We start from the raw sequence: 21553 nt of genomic DNA, 5'->3' as shown, positions 1-21553 counted from the left end.
TTGCAAAAAAGAAATTCAATGAACTTTGTTTCACCCCCATGTTTTATGAATTTATTTAATCACAGAAAGTGGATTTGAGGGGATTTATCTTTTTATTATCAGGGTTATCAATTAACACCCACACACACTGTATAGAGCACACCAACTTTGAGTAGAGCATCTTAGACTTTTGATTCCATCTCTGTTCTTGTGCAGCAATCAAACCAATTTGTTCATAATAAAATATTCTATGGGAGCGAGGTCATGGCTGCTCACCCTTTTGCTCAGTGGGATACATTTCTGTGTGTTCCAAAGCAAAGATGGGTCATGTACCATTTTCCAAATTAGGTTAATGAATGGGTCAAACTTTCCCACCTGGCAGTTATACAACAAGAAGTTTTTAAAAGGCTGGTGTTTGCTGTCTACCAATCCACATGGGGCCATTAGCCAGTTGGCAGGCCTTGTACAAGCTTCCTGTCCGCCAGCTTGCAGTGTGCTGCCTGCGCCCTCACTGAGAGCACGATCAATGCCCCTTCGGTGCTAAAGGACTACAGGGGTGAGGTGTCGGGGAGCAGGTTGTCTTGATGAGGGAGAGAGAAACAAGGAGAGGGGGGCAAAGCCTTCCTTCTAGTTCTGCCACTCAAAGCCTCGTTTGAGGCATCGCTGCCTGTCTGTTCCATCAATCTCTTGATAATTTAGATGTGCTTCCAATTGCGAGCTGTGTTGTTTAATAAAGCAGAGACAATCGACTCTTCGTCAGTGTTATAATAGCCTCTCTGTGTGTTTACTTGAGAACAAATGCTATTATAATTCCTTTGGGGAATCGATACCTTCCAGTGCATATGCACTGCCCTACTGGAGGTTCAGACTGTGTTAGGGGAGAAAGGGAAATTTATTGCCTTGTAAATGCTGGCAGAAGGTAGGTTTATTGAGAGTTGTAATTAAGGTTTTGCTGATAATTTTTTAAAAAATGGAGGCAATAAACAATCGCGAAAATTTTCCCAGTCCTCAGCCCTAGAGCAGCCAGACTCCCAGGGGCCTGGACACTTGCTGGTCTCTGCACAATTAGCCTCTAACAGTGCAGGTCCAGTGGCCCCACAGGCTGCCAGCTCCAAGACCCCTGAGATGTCCTCTACATGTGCACCGGCCCAGGAAACCAGTCACTCACTTTCGATCTGCTCTCAACTTCAGGGGCAGCAGGAAGCAGGGCCAACCTTTGTTTTATTGATTGCTTCCAAGGCTGGCTATTCGAGCCAGAACCCTGCCAGGCCAGCAGTCCACACAGGGTTTAGATTGGGGAGTACAACCTAGAGGCAAGGATGTGCACTCCGAAACGGACTGAAGCAAAGGAGACATGAATCACTTCCTGTCAAACTTCCTGGCAGGAAGCCCTCTCATTCTCTAGAGCAGCCCATGAAGATCCCCCCAACATGAATGCTTGTCCCTCAGCTCTCAACTGAGCGCTTGCTGTGCAGTTTTGTGCCTGTTCCAGGCTTGATAGAGGCATAGGAACTGCATGGTTGGGAGGTGAGGGGAAATGGATGCTCCTGGGGAACACAGGAGGCTAAGAATGTGTCCACAAGGTACCACCACCACCACCACCACCACCATCACCACCGCCGCCGCCAGGCTAAGGAGGTCTGCACTCTTTTCCAAGGAGGATAAAATCCTCGTCATCTTCTCTCCCTGTGATACCTTACCCAAACAGTGTCAGGCACCCTGGCTGGTGTTGTTCAGTGGATTGGGCACCATCCCATGCACCGAAGGGTTGCCGGTTTGATTCCCTGTCAGGGTACATGCCCGGGTTGCAGGCTTGATCCCCAGTAGGGGATGTGCAGGAGGCAGGCAATCGATGTTTTGTTCTCACATTGATGTTTCTGTCTCCCTCTACCTTTGTCTCTCTCTCAAAACATCTCTCTTTTTTTTATCTTAAAACAAAAAAGGTGAGGCTACAGAGGAAGGAGATCATCTCTTTAGCCCCACAGGGATGAAGGCATCTTCAAGGTTTCCTTGGCATCAGGCACCAAAGTAAGAACTGGCCTGAGGAAACACAGGAAATATCTCTGCTTACCAGCACCACCCCCTACCCCAGGCTAAGTTACCTGAGAGAGGAAACTTTGTCTAAATCTCTGTAGTCATCCACTCAATAATATTCACTGAGCAATGCTATTTGCCACACCAGTGTCACCAAAACCCAGCACCATCACTTACAGAAAGAACCAACAAGTGAGCAAATTAACCTCCCTGTCAGACAAGGGGTTTCTCTGAGAATACCAGAGTCTGAGTCCTTCTGGAAACAATAATGTACCCTATTCTGCGCACCTACTGTGTGCCAGACATTATACAAAGCTGTACAGATATTCATTCTATATTTTGGTCCTCACACCCATTCCCCTATGAGGTAGAGATGGCGGTCACCTTTGGCAGCTGAGGGCTGTAAACAACCCATCCAGGATGGGTGTCACCCAACCAGCACAGGGCAGGGGCAGGGTATAAACCCAGGTCAGTTATGCTCCGAAGTTCAACTTCTTTCTCTTATGCCCTTCTCCCCGTCCTCTCCACCATATGAGCCCCTCGCCTGCCCTCACACATCTATCCCAGGAGGTTCTGCTGACCAGGGAAGTAGAAGGTCACAAGAGGGTCCTTGAAAGGCCTTGAGGAAGGAAGGGCTGACCTCCAGAGGAGAGGCACAGAGAAGCAGTGAAGGTTGCTAGACTTGGGCTAAGGATAAGCAGACTAGAGGGGCTTACATGTCCATAGGAAGCAGGCCTGGCTGCAGCATTTTGGATTCTGTGACGTTCTCTCCTGTCTCATATCCTGTCCTCTGGCCTCCCTCTAAAATATTCAAAAGCTCCAAGCTCCTCCCCTTCAAAAGTCCTGGGTTCCTCCAGACAGTGCCAGGCTTCTCCAAGGCTGGCCCATTGCAGCAGACCCAGCTCGGCACTAGGTGTGACAGAGAGCCCAGGTGAGGAGCACAGGCTGACTGTGCCCAGGACACCTAGACCCTCCAGTGTGCAGCCCTCTGTCTTATTAGAGAAGGGTTGGGCCTGCACCAGTTCTGATTCTCTCCCTGCAATCCCTTCTCCTCAGATGCCTCAGAACTTGTAATGACCTCATGTCGCTCTTCTCCAAATGGGCAAAGGACTGGCCCTGTCTTATATCAGCTGTCCAGCAGCTGCCCACCGGGAGCAGCAGGCCTGGGTCCTATCTGCATGGCTGCAGGCCAGGAGGGAAGGCCTAGAAAGTGCCCACATTTGCCATTTCCCTGCCCTGTGCCTTCTCCAAAGGATTTGGTAGCCCTGGATGAGAGCTCCAGAGCTCAGGCTGCAGGGAGGACTCTGGGCTGCTGATTATCCAATAACATTACCAGCAGGCATTAAATCTATCCTCAGTTAACCCAGTGTCTTTAATAATAAAAAAGATTTTGCACTGGGGATAAATACCATGTCTCATTTTCTCACTCTCACTGGTCTCCTGTCACTGTGCACTTATTAATACGATCGCTAATATATGGCTCCCAATCAGCCACTAAAATGCTGCTGTTATTCTTACTAATTCAACAATAAACTATGGCTGGGCCAGGCCATAAAAAGGGGGCCGTCATGTGATTGGGGGCTCTGTGGAAGGTGGGCCATGAGGCCCAGGGGTCTAAACTGGCCACCAGGAACTGAGCCATCATGGCCACAATGCAAACCACAGCCCCGGCAGACCCAGGTGCCAGCCATGTTCCTCAGTGTATTAGTTTCATTCAGATAGATAGATAGATAGATAGATAGATAGATAGATAGATAGGGGGGGGTTAATATGCAAATTAGGCCAGGACACTATTAACAGTCACGCCCTGTCAGGAGGCGGCTGCACATGCAGGTGAGGCCTGGAGCAGAGACGGAGACAGAGACAGAGGGGCCTGCCCAAGCTGCTGTACAGCCGCGCTGGCTCGGGCAGCCCTGGAGCAGACACAGGCAGGGGAGCACGGGGGACCTAGGGCAGAAGTCAGGCCCGGGTCCTGGCCGCCTGTGGCACCAGTCAGGCCTGACTTCCACTGAGGGTCTTAGATACCATAGCAGGGATCTTAGATTTTATTCCACAGAAGGAGGAAAAGGGAAGAATGTCAAGCATGGGAGCATCCTGGTCTTGCTTTCATTTTAAGTGACCATTCTGGTGGCTGTGGGAAGGACAAATTTAGACAGCTGCAGTGTTTGGGGGCCCAAGAAAAAGAGAGAATGATGTTGGGAACTAGGACTAGACAGAGGCTGTGGATCAGAGACATATTTATGAGGAAACCTGACGGAACTATTTGGCTGATTACACAGAGATGAAAGCAAACAAAGCAAATGGTATTAGCCCGGGTTTTCCAGTTTGGGCAACTTCGTTGACTGGATGATTCTAATGATTGGGAGAAGGTATGTACTAAGAGCTTGCTTAGTACAGCAATAGCCAAACAATTAGGACAGAAGACAGACTTGGAGCTCTTTCTTTGCTGCAACGTTTGTTTTTCTGCCTTCAGCCACCACCATGTAAGGCTAATGTGCCATCTTTTTCTCCTGACCTAGGATGTTATCTATCTACTACACATTCCTGTCACCTAAATTAGCTTTCCTGCATGATCCCTTAAAAATACTTATCGAAGTCATTCAATGCTCTGTGAGTATGGGGACTTTCAAGATGTGGAAACATTATGAGCCTATATAGATTGATAAAGAGATATTGGGTGCTCAGTTTTTAACAATAAAAATCAGATACTGAATGTGGTCATGCCAGAGGCATAATTTTAATGAGCAATGTCTCTTCACTGAAGTGTCACACTTCAAAAGTGATCCTCTCAAATAATACAATGCATAACACTCATCTGGGTTGCCCGTTAAAATGTAGGACCACACCTTGAAAAACACTCCTTCTAGAGCTCATTTTGGTGGATAAATCTCCCTCCAAGTAAAGTAATCTATATAATGAAAGTGTAATATGCAAATCAAACAAACTGTAGAACAACTGGTCAGTGGGGAGTGGGACTGGTGAGCAGGTGTCGCCAGGTCAGCCAAGGTGCATGCCAGTGGGCAGAGGGAGTGAACAGCGATGGGGGGGCGAGGGGGGTGGACAACAGCAACCAGTATCGGCAGGGCGATTCAGGGCAGGGCCACCTAGCACTGTACCCAGATAGGCCTGCTGGGGTTGCTTCCCGCAGAGGGAGGCCACCAGTGGCCATGGCACAATAGGGGGTGGGGCCAGCCGCTGGCTACCTGCGCCATCCCAATCAGCCCGCTGGTCACCTTCCGCAGAGGGAGGCCAGACTGCAGCTTAGGCCTGCTCCCCGCTCCCCTAAGCCATCAGTAGGACATCCCCTGAGGGCTCCCAGACTGAGAGGGAGCAGGCTGGGCTGAGGAGCAACCCCCACCAGTGCACAAATTTCGTGCACCAAGCCTCTAGTTAACAGATAACAAATTACCACTTAGCAGCTTAAAACAAAACTCATTAGCTACTCTTCAATTCTGGAGGTCAAATGTCCAGGCACAGCTTGGCTGCGTTCTCTGCTCAGGGTCTTACCAGGTAGAAGTTGGAGGGGTAGGGGGGAGTCAGTTGGACTGCATTCTTGCTGGGGGCTTGATTGAGAAGAATCCATTCCCAAGCTCATTTAGGCTGTTGGCAGAATGCAGTTCCTTGCAGTTGCAGGACTGAGGTGCCCATTTTCCTGCTAATCTGGGGGGGGGGGGGGGGGGGGAGAAGGCTGCCCTCAGGGCCCAGCCACATGGCCCTCTCCACTATATGGCAGCTTACTCCTTCAGGCCAGTGAGAGAATCTCTCTCCAGCCTGCTACATTGGAGTCTTACACGATGTACGCAGAGTCCTCCTTGATGGGGGATATAACACTGACTATTTATTCCCGAACTATGCTGTCCCCCAGGGAGCCCAAGTGCCTGAAGGTAAAAGCACCCCCACCCTTCCCTCCCCAACTGGAGACAGCACATTCCAGGCAGATTGGTGCCAGCTGCCCCTCACGGTGTTCCTCTCAAGGTGCCAGGCTTGCACATGGCAGATGTAGTTCCCCACCAACAGGGTGGCCGCTGCTCCCCTTTCAGAGCTCAATCCAGACACCACCTCCTCCCAGAAGCCTTCCGCAATTGAGCTTCTCCTCGGGCTCTCCCAGACCCCATACTTCCCCCTTCCCAGGATTGGGGTACACAGCTCCATAAATTCTGTCTCAGAGAACAAGGGTGCCTCTCCACAAATCCAACCAACCCCATGGCCCAGGGCACTCACACCCACAAATTCAGCACACACACCCCCTCCCGAGTCATTGCTGCAAACATCCTCCTGGGAGAGCCTCTGACAATCAGAGAGATACTGGGCCCCGCCCTCAGCCCCAACGGGGCCAGTGGGCAGAGACAGACCCTGCCGATGCCGTCACATTTCCTCCCCAACCTCCGCCCCGAGAAATCTACGCAGCAGTTTCACAAGGAAAAGAAGCCCACAGAGACAGCAGCTGCCTCCCTTGATAGCCAAACTCCGGAGAGTTTGATGGAATTAAAATAATATCACTTTGCCGCGCCAACCACAGACAGACACAATCAGGAGAAGGCAGCCCGCTAACTGCTTCCGTGAAGGGGCAAAGTCTCTTGTACCCAAAAGCTATTTGTCCACCGTGAATGGGATTTCAGAAACAGAGCTGAAAGGGGAAGCGAAGGCCTCAAGAGCCTAAGCCTGTATTATACAGCAGGCAGATATTTAAAAATAAATAGCGATTAAAGGAAATCCGTAAGTGACAGCGGAGAGCTTCAGACCCTCTAAGGCTTTCATGCAAATATCTCACTGCTCTCTCAGCGCCAGAAATCTGGGCCAAACTGTAATCATTTCTCTGATTTTTTTAAATGTTGCCACCCAGCTGCTTTGAGGAGCTCTGCCGTGTTCCAAGCGGAGTGACAGCATCTGAGGAGCGGAGGCCTCCCGTGGAGGCCTGTGGGCATGCTCGCCTCTCATCCTCCAGCTCAGCAGCACCGGCGGGGCAGGCCCCTCACCCATCACCCCAGCTAAGTCACTGTCCCCACTGCACAACCATCATACTGTGTGTCAAGACCTGTTTCCACATCAGTCTCCCCACCAGACTGTGATCTCCAGGGCTCCGAACGCTGCCTTATGCCGGGTGAGCTGCCTGTAAGGTTTTACTGATGGACCGTCCGGTCGGACAAACATACTCTAAGAAGTATGGAGGAAGGGTCAATGCCTGGACTGACGGACACCTGCCTTAGTCAACCTAAACTTGGCAGGCTATTTTATTGTTGCTATTGTCATCGTTGTCGTCGTCGTCGTCGTCATCATCATCATTAATACCGTGTTTCTCCGAAAATAAGACCTACTTATAGGTTTCCTTCTGAGTGAAATATAAGGCATCCCCCCCGAAAATAATGCCCCCCTAGGCTAAACATGAGAGATTTAGTCCACTGATTCTGAAAGAAATGGAGTCACAAGAAATTCACCAGGAAATTCAGGAATTGGATTGTTATGATGATGTTCCAGAAGATGATGACATGATTGTCATTGAATAAATGAGTAAATTCTTGATACTGTAGGATTCACAGTTTGTCTGGTTTATGTTGACAACTACCGTACTACCATACCGTATACAGGTAATAAATTTCCTTTATTTTCATTTAACAATAAATGTGTACTGTATTCTTCTTCATGGAAAAATAAGACATCCCCTGAAAATAAGACCCAGCGCATCTTTGGGAGCAAAAATTAATATAAGACACTGTCTTATTTTCGGGGAAACAGGATATTAGCATTATTGATGGTTGGAATTCCAGCCTTCAGCTAAAGACTTTCATCACCATGAATATCCCCTCTGGAACAATCAGATTCTCCACTTTTCTCAGCCACTCCTCAGAGGAAATAAGCTTACACCCTTCTATTTTTTAACTAAAGTCTATATTTCATTCAGATTGTATTAGTTTTCACCTGCGATCCTTCTCCTCCTCCAGAATATCACATTACCTTTAGTCAGCTCCTTGCCTCCTTTTGGCTGGGAGAGTTTCTCTGACTTTCCTGGATTTTGATGACTTTGACAGTTTTGAGGGGTACTGCCCCTCAGGTATTCTGAAGGGTGTTACTCCCCTGGAATTTATCTGATGCTTTTCTCATGCTTAGTCCGGGGTTATGGCTTTGGGGGAGAAAGACCACAAGATAAAGGGGCCATTTTCATCAGATCGTTCTATAGTACACGGTATCAACATGGTATGTCACTGTTGATGTTGCTTTGGTCCCCTGGTGGAGACAGTGTTTGCCAGGTTTCTCATCTTTCATTGAAATCCCTCCCCCTCCCTAAAAAGTCACCTCTTCCCAGAAGCCTCCCCAGAGTTTACACACACACACACACACACACACACACACACACACACACACGATGTGTTCCTCTCAAGACTTAGCAGAGTTCCAAGATTTGTAGGTGGCCATGAACTTGCCTCCTTGTGTTGACTGCAGGCTCTGTGAGGGCAGTGACCTGATGTCCAGCAGCATCTAGCCCACGTTAAAAGGTGACCGCTGATTTTGTATTCACCGAGTGCCAGTTCCATGCTAAGCACCTCTTAAGTACTATCTGACTATCACCCAACGAGGGAGGACCTCGGGTGATTGCCCTCCTACAGGTGGAAAGAGCTTGTGAATTAGCACAGGGAACTACAGCGGAGCTGGGGTCCCCACTTCCGGCTCTGCAGCCTGTTCCTTTATCCCCCTGTTTCCCCTCCCCATGTGGGCACCAGAGTACCCTCAACAACGGGTTTAGGGCACGCTGCTAAAATGAAGGCAGCAATGTTAGCTGGGCTCTGAAGAGTTCTGGGGTCTTCAACACATCACCAAACACATGACCCTGGCCTAGCTTGACCTTGGCCTAGCTCTGTCCCTACCCCGACCGACCCTAGTAAGTGTGGACCATGCCACCAGCCTGCCCCCATACCCAGGAGTCCTGAACCACCAGCGAGCATTTTTGACACTCAGACACGGCTGTGTGCTCAACATGCTGCGTCAGCAAGCAGCCGAATGATGTATGTGGAGCTGGAACATGTCCTATAAATTTTGTTTTATTAAATTTTAAACTTTAATAAAACAATGACACATTTCAAGTGCCATCCCTGCTCTCCCCCATCCCCACCACCCCACCCTCCTCGGGCTCACCAAGAACCCTCTCACTAGCAGGGTCTTTAGAGCACCCAAGGCTTTCTCAGGGCCCTGACAGGGGCAGCAGTGGGGGAGAGGGACTAGGTGGGGGAGAGGGGAGGAGGACATTTTCAGCGGAACCAGACCAAATGGGTATACAGGCTGGGCACGACCCAGGCAACAATACAAGAGGTTCCCGGTCCTCCAGACAGGAGAGAGGGCCGGCATGGTGCTCTGGTTGGGGTGAAGCTCCAATCCCTCAGAGGCCAGACTTAAACAGTGGAGTTAAGAGCTTGGCCAATTCCCAAGCCAAGGCCCCAGACGAGACCAGGCCACCAGGGACATGTGTGGCTGATTCTCCAACACAGCGCCATCCACTCCTCCTCTCACACCCTCAGCCCCAATCCCAGCAGCCAGGCTACCAAATGAGCTTTCTTGAAGCTAGCTCCCTCTCCTTGTCCCATGACCGAGCTCCTCGAATGGCACTCAGGGCTCCCACAATTAGTCCCCATTTTACCCTTCCCCGCTCACCTCCTCTCCGCCCTCACACTGTTGCTCCAGCACTGAGCCTCTCCCCAATCCCACTCCAGGCTTCTCCCTGGCTGGCCCTCCAGCCAGGAAATTCCTTTCAAAGATCCCCTCTCAAACCCCACAGACTCCAGAAGAGCCTCTCCCCACCACTGCCTTCCCTTCCTGAGTTCCCACCGCCACCCCAACGCCCGGAAAGCCCCTCCCTGAGCTGCTCTCCACCCTCCCCTGGGACCGCAGTCAGTTAGTTACAGACATGGGGCATCTTCTCTGCTAACCAGCAAGCTCCGGGCCGTTAGGGACAGTCCCTTCATCACTTTTCAACAACCCTGCAGATCTCACAGGGCCAGGCAGCAGAAGGCAGCAGGGACAACTGCCTTGAGGAGTTGGGAGAGGACAGCTCTTAGGGAGCCAAGGTCAGATACATGAGCGGGCCCGAGAGCTGCCTCCGAGAGAGTCGGAAGGACAGGCAGACAGCACCCCACAGCAATCCCCCCCCCTTCTCCCCATCAGCTGCAGCAATGTGGCAGACCCTGCCCCCATGTCCTTCTCCTCTTCCGCCTCCACGTCCAAATGAAAGGCGGGAGAGGCTAAGTAGATTAGGGTCGCCTGGTGTGAGGGAGCGGGGAAGTGGAGGATTACGGCCAGCTGGTGGGAGGGTTTTGGGGGGGTTACCAACATGTTCTAAAATGGATGATGTGAGAGTTGCACAATTCTGTAAGTTGCTGAAAGCCATTCATTGTACCCTTTAAATGGGTCAATTGTATGATACGTGAATTGATATCTCAATAAAGCTGTTTCAAAAAATAAATTATTAAATAAAAGGCTGGGAACCCACCCGGTCAAGACCCTTGTCTAGGCCTCACTTCTCCTAACCTTGCTCTGGTCTGGGAGAGGACAGGCGGTCATGCTTGTCCCACTGCCGCCCTTCCCAGCAGAGGAGAGAGCAAGGAGGTCCCCATCACCCAGCCACAGCCTCCGGGGCCTGCTTCTCAACCCCCAAACCCACCCTCACCCCTCACTGGAGTGCATGGCACCTAAAATCGGACTTCTGCAGAGACACTTTAAAACATGACAAAGCAAACCAGTGGCTGCGTGTGCAGAGCTGAGATTCGTGTGTTAACAAGTCAGTCCAGGTTCCAAATACCCTGCCCAACCCCTCAGCCACACACCGTGAAACACACACACACACACACACACACACACACACACACACACACCAGCCCAGCTCCTTTCCAGGGTGAGCGCCAGCTTTAGCCGCTTTTTTCCAACCCAGAAGCCTTGCTGGGACAATGGGAGTGACAGGGAAAGAGAGCGCTCTGCTCATCTCGGAGCTGATCTGCTGTCCCTCCAGCCAATGGCCTCTGACAACCTTGCAGAGCTCTCCCAGCGACGCAGCCTCCAGGCCCCGGCAAACACACCGGCCAGGAACCCTGCTTTGCACAGGACCCCAGGACTGAAGCTCTCTCTGCAGCAGCTTCCTCCCTCACTTCCCAACCAAGCCAGGTCTGTTTCCTTCCACTCTCAATGCCCTTCAAGGATAAATATGTTTCCTTCAAATGAAGAAATGTTTTCTCTGCTGTTTCTGACCAAAGGGTGGGGATGTTTTACACTGGGGACAGGCGTGGGGGGAGTGGTTCAATTAGTTTGACGCCGTAAGCCCGCCAAACCCCCTCTTTCATAATTGAAAGAAATGAACTTTAATATAAAAAACAAAACCTAAAAAAAAATAAAGCATAGCCCTTTCAGCATTGGATTTGATGTCAATGAAACTCATTTGAGTGCTGTCTTTCAAGGTTCCCTCCGCAGGGCATTGGGAGAAGTGAGTAGTTCTGGCGAGGTTAATAGTCCTGACTCCATCCTAATCAGCTCATCTGAAGAGGATTCTGGAACTGGACGCCTTTGTGCCCACCAAGGCCCTCCCGGGGTCTGCTGAGCCCAAACCAGGACTCAGCCTCTGTCCTCCCACTGGTAAGGCAGTCAATGCGTGTGCGCGCGCGCGCACACACACACACATACACATATACACACACACACACACACACCCGCCCCCCGCCCCCAGGCTTGGGGAGGTCGCAGTCCAGAGCCCCCCTCCTTGCCAGCGAAAATCTCCCAGCTCAGAACGATCAGTCCAGACCATGACACAGGCATGTTGAGAAAGACTCACAGATCCATTCCTTGAACTCTGACCCTCTTCTTCTTCAAAACATCCGTGCAGCCACCACCTCAGCACAACTAACCAGAAGCTTCCAGAAGCACTGCTCCTCCTCACTTCCCCGGTCTTCTTTTCAATGTTTTTTATTACAAAAGTAATGGATGCTCATTACAGAAAACTCAGGAAATATAGATAAGCAGTAAGAAGATAATGAAAATATCTCATAACATCACCACTCAGAAACCACATTAGCATTTCCGTTTATAGCTTTCCCCATTTTTCCGTGCACATCAAGACGGGTTTTTGTTGTGGTCGGGTTTTTCCTGAAGCGAAAACGGGATCAAATGGGTCCCTATCATGGTGCAGTCTCAGTCACACAGATCTGAATCGCGGGCTCCCCTCTCCCCCAAAACCCACGCTGCGTACTCACGGAGCACGTGGCACCTCCTCAGCTGTCCCCGTCTCTTCATTCCCGTGGGTGTGTCCAGGCCTTCACCCTGAGGTTGGACTCGCATGAATCTCCCCGCTGGCCCTGCCCGCCACGCCTAGAGAAAGAGAAGAAGGCTCGTTGTTTTTGCCAACCGTTTGCATGTCTGCACTGTGAATATATCTGAGCAGAGTTACCGCCAACATCAGTCCCAGACATTTGGTTAAGCTATGGTACAGTCCAACAGTGGAATAGTATGCACCATGAACAAGTGGTGCCATGGGAGAGTATTTAAGACATGGGGAAATGTTTAAAAAGCAGTGTGCAAAACAGTATTTCCAGTAAACTCTCAACTGTATTAGACATTATATGTATAAGTACATACACATGGAACTAGAACAATGAGTAACATGCACCCATAAGTTAATACTGATAGCCAGGTAATTTACACCTCCTTTTAAGAACTCCTTTCGTGATTTTTCTACATATTTATATATTGAAGATATTTACTTTTGGATATTTTTAATAAATGTAAATGCATTGAGAGGATTTTTTTAAGGCCTAGAGCAGTGGTTCTCTGAATTTCTCGTGCATCAGAATCCCTGAGGGGTTTGTTAAGACAGATTGCTGCCCATTCCACCCCACCCCCACCCCGGAGTTTCGGGTCCAGCATGGAAGGGCTGGAATTTGCGTTTCCAACAAGTCCCAGATGATGCCACCTGCCCAGGGACCACACTTTGAGAACAGTGGCCTACACGTGCCCAATAGATGGCATGAAGGATGAAGGCCATCGAGGTTTTGGTGTGCTGAAGCAATGAGGGAAAGCCCCCTCGCCACTAAGGGGAGACACTGACATTCTGTGGATCCCTGAGCTGTGCCCCGCTCCCACATGCCCCCTCATAGGACGGGAGAAGGAAGCACCGGACATGCACCATGGGCATGCCTCCACTGACTTGTCTCCTCTCCTTACGCCGGGCCTGTGGGACACTGCCCTTCCTCCCACTGTGCTATGCGGCCCCAGAGATGCCGTCAGAGAGACAAGGCCCCGAGGAAAGCCCGCACCGAGATGCCAGACAGAAAGCTGGCATCCATGCAGCCTTCCCCAGCACAGAAGGGTGCTGCACCCAGCGGCCCCCTGCTGCCAGGAACACCCTTCTTTCTTTGAGCCCACCCTTCCACTTCTCACTTCATTCATTCCAAAAGGCCCTCTGCTCAGCTCACCACCCCATCCAGCAGGACAGACAGACAATAAACCACACCCAGCAGTGCAGAGCGCCCCTGCTAGGTCTAAGGGCCGTGAGCACATCAAGGAAGAATCAAAATAAAGCGTGAGGGTGGCAGCTGTGTTCAAATAACGTAGGCTTCCTAAAGCCAGGCAACACGATGATGAAGACTATGGGCTGTGAGCTCACAGCGAGCTGATCCAATCCTAGCTCTTTTCCAGCTTAAACTCCCTGGATTTCGGTTATCCCCTCTGTCCAAGGAGTGTGGTGGACAGTTTTTAAAGTGGTCTCCAGTGGTCTCCACCTCCTGTGTTCCCAGCCTTTATACCCCTCCTCATGAGTATGGCTGCATCTAGTCACCAGCTTCTAGTGAATAGAAAAGATGGCAGAAATGATAGGACATCACTTCTGAAATTAAGTAATCAAAGGACTGTGGCTTCCATCTTGGGTTCTCTCTCTATCTCTATCTCTGATAGGTGATAAATAAATAGACAGACAGATATCCCTTATTCTAGGAGAGACAGCCGCCCTATGCATAAGACACTGAGGCCTCCAGCCAACAGCCGGGGAACCTGGAAGCTACCAAAGAACATGTAAGAGAGCTGGCAACAGACCCGCCCCCAGCGAAGCCATAGGTAACCTCCGCCCAGCCGACCCGCTGAGACAGTCTCGTGAGAGATCCTGAGCCAGAACCTTCGAGCTAAGCTGCTCGGGATTCCTGACCCACAGAAGCTGTGAGATAATAAATGTTTGTTGTTTCAGTCTGCAACTTGCTACACAGCAGTAGATCACCTAATGGTGCGGACAGGAATGGCAGCTGGCGATGGGTTGTCGTGAGGACTGCACAGGCCAGTGCAGGGAGCGCTCTCACAGAGGACGGCACGTAGGAAGTGCTTATGGTGTTACTAGTTATGATGAAGGATATCTGCCCTCCACGGGTGCCTGCAAAGGTCCGAAGGTGTCATTTCAGGCACCTAGCAGGGAGGCCGAGCCAAGGGGGCACGTATTAGATTCTTGTTGCTGCTGTAACAAATGACCACAAACTTAGTGGCTGAAAACAGTTCAAACATATTAGCTTACAGTTCCAGAAGTCAGAAGTCCAAACTGCACCACACAAGGCTAAAACGAAGGTGTCAGCAGAGCCCTTCCTTACATGTTCCAGCCCCTGGAGCTGCACCCATTCCTGGGCTCATGGCGGCATCGCTCCAAACTCTGCTTCTGTCGTCACGGTTCTGTGGGCTCTGACCCTTCTGCCTCTCCCTCAAAGGACGCGTGTGAGTGCAATGGGCCGCCTGGCTAACCCAGGGCACCCTCTCCATCCTGAGCTTCTCACGTAGCCGCATCTGCAGAGGCCCTCTGCCACGAAAGGAGGCGTGCTCACAGGTTCCCGGACTAGGATGGGGACACCTTGGGGGGCCATGATTCAGCCCCCCACAGTGGGGTTCCCCTTATTCTCTGAGTCTCCTCTTCCCAGACAGAGCACCCCAGCCCCATCAGCTGTTACTCCAAGGCCTTCTTCACTCCCCTCTCCTCTCAACACCCTGCAATCAGACCCCCGGCACCTGATGCTTTAAAAAGCAGGTTGAAATGGAAAATCCTGACACTGTATTCATACAGGACTGAATTTAATAAGTGAAGACTTCGGTTCTCACACATTTTGCAACACTTCAGGAAAACAAACATTTCCTCCCTCCCCGCTAACACCGCTACCAGCATGAAAATTCCTGCTCCCATCCCAGCTGCTGCGGAGTAGCTCACATGAGAAAAGGAGAATTATTCAGTGTGGCATTTAACTGGCATTTAATATTTGATCAATTAGAATTCTTTGATCCATGTCCTAACAGTAGGATGTCCCAGCTTGCTGTTCAGGGTGTGTGTGTGTGTGTATGCGCCTGCCCACACACATGACTTAGGCCAGAAATGCACCAGAGGCGGGCAGCCTGTGCTGCAGAAAGAAAGGGAGACCGGAGAGCAGGGGCTCACAGGTCAGCAGAGTGGACGTCGCCCTGCGAACTCCCCGCCCAGCCCAGCTGAGTGCCCGTGGCACTGCCGTGTCCCGGGTCATCTTGCATCACTGCCAACCCCACCGTGGCCTTGGCAACCCACCCCCCCGACACACAGCAGATAACCAACCTGTGGTCAAAGAAACAAGGCTCCCACTCGGGGCTCCCATGGAACCCCCATGTCCCTATCCCCCAGCGTGTGGACTGGGCAGCAGGCCCTGCCCTCCACGTGCAGCCACACAGGGACGGTGGAGGAGTTGAGGAGGGTATGGACCTGCTCCCTGTCCTAAAAGGGGGTTCACTAAGCACCTCCACACAGACTGTCTTCAGCTTTGCCAAGTGTCACTTGCAGAAACCAGACCCTTGGGTTTCTGATTTCTGAAGTGGAATGCTGCAAAAAGAAAGCTGCCTCCTGACTCATTGGGGAGAAGCCTGGACACAACACAGGCAGGCAGACATACACACACATAAACATACATGCACATGTATGTGCAGGGTGGGGCAAAAGTGGGTTTATAGTTGTGAGTATGGAAAACATAGTTTATTCTTGTATTATTAGTTATTAACCAGAGGCCGGATGCATGAAATTCATGCAAGAGCAGGCCTTCCTTCCCCCAGCTGCCAGCACTGGCACCCGGGACACAGGCTTCCCTTGCAGCCACGGCTTTGTCCAGGCCGTCCTGAAGGACATCCAGTCTAATTAGCACATTTCGCTTTTATTATTACAGATTACTGGAGGCCCAATGCACAAAACCCATGCAAGGGGCTTGGCCCCCACCACCGCCACCACCATGGCTTCATCTAGAAGGACCTCTGGTCTAATTAGCATATCATGCTTTTATTATTATAGATTGTATTATTTTCCATATGAACAACTGTAAACATACTTTTCCCCACCCTATGTGTACATATCTATAAACAGAGACACATATACATATACATACACATGCTTGCTTGTACAGGGATATACACACAAGCATATATACATATGCATATGTATGTATATACACGTGTGTGTATGTATTATACAAGCATTGCATGCATGTACGTGTATGTTTAATGCATGTGTGTAGGTATGTTTGTGTGTGCATACACATGTGTGCATTCATGCTTATCCATGCATGTGTGTGCACACCTATATACTATACACACACTCTGGCAGTAACAGACCTAGAATCTCTGAGCAATACCACAAACCAGGTGTACTTGCTGCTTAACAAACCCAAAGCGCCACTTTCATACCAGAACGAGACTGCAAGTGTCTGTCTGCTCCTCTCCCCCTGCGGCGTGGTTTCTGTGTGTCTGTGCACTTGTGCCAAGCTGGGAAAGAATGGAGCTTCTGTTGGCCGGGTGTTATTAGATGCAATCATCAGCCACCTCCCACATCTGTCATTGATTGAGATAAATGACACTATATTTTTTTTCTTTTTTAAAAAAAAATCTACGCTAATGAAGTCTCTTTTGTGTCACAAACTCAGCAGTAGAGATAAATGAGAAACAATTTCTTGGTATCCATTATTTTAAATTACAGATATCAGCCCTGATACTGCTTTCAAGGCTGATTGAATTTTCATAGAGTATCATCAGCTTCTACTCTCTATATGTGTAAGAGAAACCTGACCGCGGAGAGGTTTTTTGGCCTCCTCTGAAAGCCTCAATGAAAAAGCCTCTCCTTGCCAAAACCGGTTTGGCTCAGTGGATAGAGCATCAGCCTGGGAATGAAGGGTCCTGGGTTCGATTACGGTCAAGGGCATATACCTTGGTTGCGGGCACATCCCCAGTAGGGGATGTGCAAGAGGCAGCTGATCTCTCTCATCGATGTTTCTAACTCTCTATTCCTCTCTCTCTTCCTCTCTGTAAAAAATCAATAAAATATATTTTTTTAAAAAAAGAAAGAAAGAAAAGAAACGAAACGAAAAAGCCTCCCCTTCCTCAGCTTCCCCTAGAAACCTTCCAGAAAGTCCCAGACTCTCTGGGCCAGGAGAGAGAAGGGGAGGGAGAAGAGAAGCTAGCAGAAGGAGAAGAGGAAGAGGAGGAGGAAGAGGAAGAGGAAGAGGAGAAGAAAGAGGAGGAGGAGGAGGAAGATGAGGAGGAGGAAGAGGAGGAAGAGGAGGAGGAGGAGGAGGAGGAGGAGGAGGAGGAGGAGGAGGAAGAGGAGGAGGAAGAGGAGCAGGAGGAGCAGGAGGGAGGCCTCAGCTGTGCTGGTAGCCTCCTTCCCTGGCACAGAGGGCTGGCCCTCTCCTCCATGGTCTCCCCACAGCTGAGCAGAGCCCAGGCTGGCTCTGTGGCATTTCTTGGTTCCTGGCTGCCCAGCTGACTTCTCCCGGGACGCAACCTCCCCTTTGAGACAATAAATCCCATAGGCAACCAGGGCCTGGCTGCAGCCCTGAGGAAACCTTAGTGAGAAGGCAGTGTGATGCGATGACCCCCTCACAGGAGTCCTCTCATGCTCTCACCCCCTGGGCAAGCCCCTCTGGGCTCAAGTGGCCTGCCTACTGCTGCCACAGCTGAGCTGGCACTTCCCAGGCCTTCTGCACTCGGACCCCCGGGGCCCTGGCAGGCAGGAGAAGCTGGCACACAAGCTCCCAGATCACCAAGGAGGGCGGTCACAGAGAAGCCCAGAGAGGTTAGGCTGGCCCCGTGGGGCCACACAGCAGGAACGCTGGCATCTCCCCCAACTGGATCACAAATAAATAGAAGGGGCTGAGAAAGTCCAGGCCCACACTCTGGAGCAAGCCCTGCTCTCACTTTCCAAAGGTCCCAAGCTTCCAAAGCATGCAGAGGCGTGCATGCGTGTGTGCGTGTGTGTGTGTGTGTGTCTGCATGAGCACATGTGTGCTCCTGTGTATGAATGCATGGGTGTGCTGTTTCCATTAACAGGCATTATTGAACACCCAGTATGTGTCAGATCCTGAAGGCAGCCTGGGCACCCAGCGCTGCCGCATTTTCTTCCTCCGAGCCTCTGCCCTCACTGTGGCAGCTGCCCAAGAACGCCTTCCCCCTTCCTGTGTATCAAGCCTCGCACACTCAATGTCACTCACCTCCAGCCCCACTCTTGGTCCCTGATACCCTATGACCCCAACCTCAACGGTCTTCAGTTCCCCAAGATCAGCACTCGCCATGGCCCAGGCTCAGCACTCCGCCTGGGGACAGACTCATGGAAGAGACTCCCTCGGCTTGTGAACCACAGCCTCCTGTGTGATGATTCTTTTGTTTGTTTGTTAATCCTCACCCAAGGATATTTTTTCCATTGATATTTTTAGAGAGTGTGACAGGGAGTGAGGGAGAGAGAAACATAGACATGAGAGAGACACATCAATGGGTTGCCTCCCAATGTGTCCCCCACCCCCAGCCAGTGCTGGGGACTGAATCTGAAACCCAGGCGTGTGCCCTTGGCCAGAAAGAAACCCACGACGCTTTGGTGCTCAGGCCAACTCTCCGACCACTGAGGCACAATGGCCAGGGCCTATGTGATGCTCCTGCTTCTTCCACTGAACTGAGCTCCCGGGGCAGCTCCCGCCCCCTCAGCACACACAGCCACCCTCGGAGCGATGCCCAGGCCAGGGGAACCACGTCCACAGAACCGCTCTGGTTGGCCTCACAGCCTAAAGAGACATCCCTGATTCGACCCCTCACCTTGTCGATGGAGAACAGCCTTTGAAAGGGGAAAGGGGCCTCTGGGAGGAGAAAGGCCCGAGTTCTCCTCCAAGGAAACAGAATGGAAGGGGGACCTCGGGCCAAGGAGTCCCTGGGGTCTGGAAGCCTGAGGACACACCAAGCCAGGTTCTTCCCTGCGCCCACCCCCCCCCCCCATTGGCCTCCTAACACCCTCACCTCATGCCTGCTTCTGAGCCTTTCTAACGCCTTCCCTCCCACTCTGAATGTCTCTCCAGGTCCCGCCCCACTTCCTCCAAAAGCCATGGCCCGCCTCCCCAGATCTCCCTCCTCTGTCCTCACACAAGGCTCTCCAGGACCCCAGTCCTGCCCTCAGGTCCGCCCGAGTCTGGGCTCCTTCCTGCCCACGGCCTCAAGGGGTGGCCAGGCACGCAGAGGGGTTTGCCCCTGCCTTGTTTACCCTGCCTCTCTGGCTATTTCTCCTAGAGAGTTAGCCCCTGGGTCATCCAGGGTGGCTAAGGCCTTCAGGTGTGCCAGGTGCTGTGCCAGGTGCTGAGGCGACAGCAGGAACAGAAACCCTGTCCTGATGAAGCCAACCACCAAACAGGGAGGATGGGCTCTGAGCTGAGCCGGGCCACCCCACTCTGCCCATCCTGGAGAAGGTGATGCCACACCCACACACAGACTCTGCCAGCTCCCCAACTTCCCCAGCATGGAAAAGAGAAAGCTGGGAACCAGGCAGACTGCAGCCCCATCCCCTACCCATACCCAGGCTGGGCTTCAGCAATTAGATGTGCACAGCGCCTGTGGTTTCAAAGAACTTCTCCGAACGTTGCAAAATAATGAAGCTTCTAACATAAAAACAGAGAGCTCGTCGGCTGCAATCTGCTATTATATTTTTACTGGGACCCTCCATTGAGCGAGTGCGTACTCTGTACGATAATATACGTGCTAACCATATTTTCCAGGGAAGCATTTTTCACTGTTACAAGCACAAACTGCTATTAGGGGGTATATTTGTTAGCATTGATGAGACATAGATTACCGGCTTCTGCAACAAGATGGGAATAGGCCGATTTTCCCCTCTCAAAGCTGTTCAGTCTCTGAAAAAAATTAGCATAATGTGCTGAACGTTCTCCACGATTCTAAGTTAGTCTTTAAAAAAAAACTCCTTTGTGATTCCTCTCCCATTAAAGACTTTAAATATCTTTATCCTCTTTTAATAGAGCAACTCAGTGTATTCCTCTAAAAGGTAAGTAATACAGATAGATTAGACAGGGGACGTGTTACATAAAGAGGAATACTCCGTCAGAAGGGATATACTAATACCATGCCTGGTGCTTAGTAGGTGCTTTATAAATGGATAGCATGTTAGTTGATTGAGTGCAATTTTAATATTTATAAAATAAGATTTTTCAATAGCATCTCAAGACTTGGAAAGTAGGAAATACTAAACCATCATTTTCTGTTTCATTTTAAAGCTGGGTGGATTCTGAAGCTTTCCTTCCAGAAGTGGATCGCAGACTTTGATGGAGCGCCATCTACTGCCTGAGCCTCGCCACCTCATCCCAGGCCACATGCACCATAAAAAATTTTAAAAATTAAAAGCGAAAATGTGTTTTATTCTCAAGCATTTGGCTGGTCCTCACTGAAGCCCTACCATGTGTGTGGCAGGTCGTTTGGATACATAGAAGATAAAACATGGCCTTGCTCTGAGATATCCAATCGACAGAAGTTACCCAAGAGGCAAGGCAAACCAAGTGACACCCCAGGAGAGAATCCCACACCAGCTATGGACACCTTCCCAGCAGCTCTTCCCACACGGTGACTCTCCCTCCCCACATACTCCCAACACGGCCACCAGGTCTGACTCTGCCAGGGCAGTGACGGTGACTGATCACTTGGGATGCCAACAGGACCTTAGAAAACTCACAAGGAGGAAACAAAGGCTGCAGCAGGCTCTGAACTCAGGGCTGTGTCCTACATGGCAGACAGGTCATATCCCCATGTTGGCGGAGATGCAATTAAGCTATTGATCCTCGTGCAAAATGGGCATTGATAAATCAATACTGAGGTGATGCCGTAGATAAACAGTGTGTGTCATGGGGAGGCATGGCGTGTATAAATGATTCGATAGAGATTTGTATCAAGGGAAATTCTGCCTCGATATGGCCAAGGCCGAGAAAGCCAAACACTGTTAGGATAGGTAGCAGCAGCTTTTGTGTTAATTTATTGCTATTCTCATTCATCCAACAAACATAAATTAAGCGCCTTCTTTAAGCCTCTGGCTGTGTGCTGGAACACAGGGACAATCGAACCCCTCCCCTGCCAGGCCCTAGGAGCTCATGGCCCAGGCAGAGCTGGTGGAAATTTTTCCCTGCCTCTGGGAGACAAGAGACCTGAGTCAGGGCTGTCCTTGGCCAAGTACTCCCTCGGGGCCAGGCCCTGGCTGGGCAGGTGATATACATCCCTCTCAACC

At 50.8% G+C, this 21553-nt stretch overlaps 1 protein-coding gene across 2 annotated transcripts in view; it reads right to left on the bottom strand.

The window, feature by feature from the left end:
* Window positions 1–21553, bottom strand: part of FSTL4 (follistatin like 4) — a 518038-nt gene that overhangs the window by 467463 nt on the left and 29022 nt on the right. The window contains exons 1-2 of one of the 2 annotated variants that reach the window (XM_084886587.1): window positions 16702–16748; window positions 12237–12351 (exon numbers count right to left, since the gene is read on the bottom strand). The gene's annotated coding sequence lies outside the window, so the exon portion shown is untranslated. Of the gene's footprint in view, window positions 1–12236; window positions 12352–16701; window positions 16749–21553 lie in introns of those variants that run through there. The other variant, XM_084886586.1, reaches the window with a different exon arrangement.

The sequence above is a fragment of the Pipistrellus hanaki genome (assembly GCF_964339955.1).
Source record: "Pipistrellus hanaki genome assembly, chromosome: 5".
Taxonomy (NCBI): Eukaryota; Metazoa; Chordata; class Mammalia; order Chiroptera; family Vespertilionidae; genus Pipistrellus; species Pipistrellus hanaki.
The sequence above is the reverse complement of the archived record's forward strand: the minus strand, read 5'-3'. Positions and strand labels throughout refer to the sequence as shown.